Source organism: Hypomesus nipponensis, chromosome 25 (assembly GCF_054491055.1).
Source record: "Hypomesus nipponensis isolate SF chromosome 25, ASM5449105v1, whole genome shotgun sequence".
Lineage (NCBI taxonomy): Eukaryota > Metazoa > Chordata > Actinopteri > Osmeriformes > Osmeridae > Hypomesus > Hypomesus nipponensis.
The window spans coordinates 5,577,501-5,577,885 of NC_140385.1; positions in this window are offsets into that span (position 1 = coordinate 5,577,501).

The following is a 385-nucleotide window of genomic DNA, read 5'->3' on the forward strand; positions in this document are numbered from 1 at the left end:
AACATACCACAGAGAGTATGCTTGGTCGCTGGGTGCATTTTTGTCACCATTGTCACAATGACTGTGCTGTGTAAGCTGGCAGGGTTGGCATGGTGGTCAATGGGAGTTGGATATCCCCCGGTTGGCATGGTGGGGGCTTGGTGGGGCTCTGGAGAGAGGGATGGAGAGAGAGAGAGAGATATGAGTGAGAGAGAGGGAAATATGAGATAGATGGAGAGAGAGATGGAGGAGAGAGATGGAGAGATGACAGGAAGATGGAAAGATGGAAAGGAGAGAGAGATGGAGAAAGAGAGAGAGATGGAGAGAGAGAGAGAGAGAGAGAGATAGAGATAGAGAGAGAGAGAGAGAGAGAGAGAGAGAGAGAGAGAGAGAGAGAGAGAGAGAG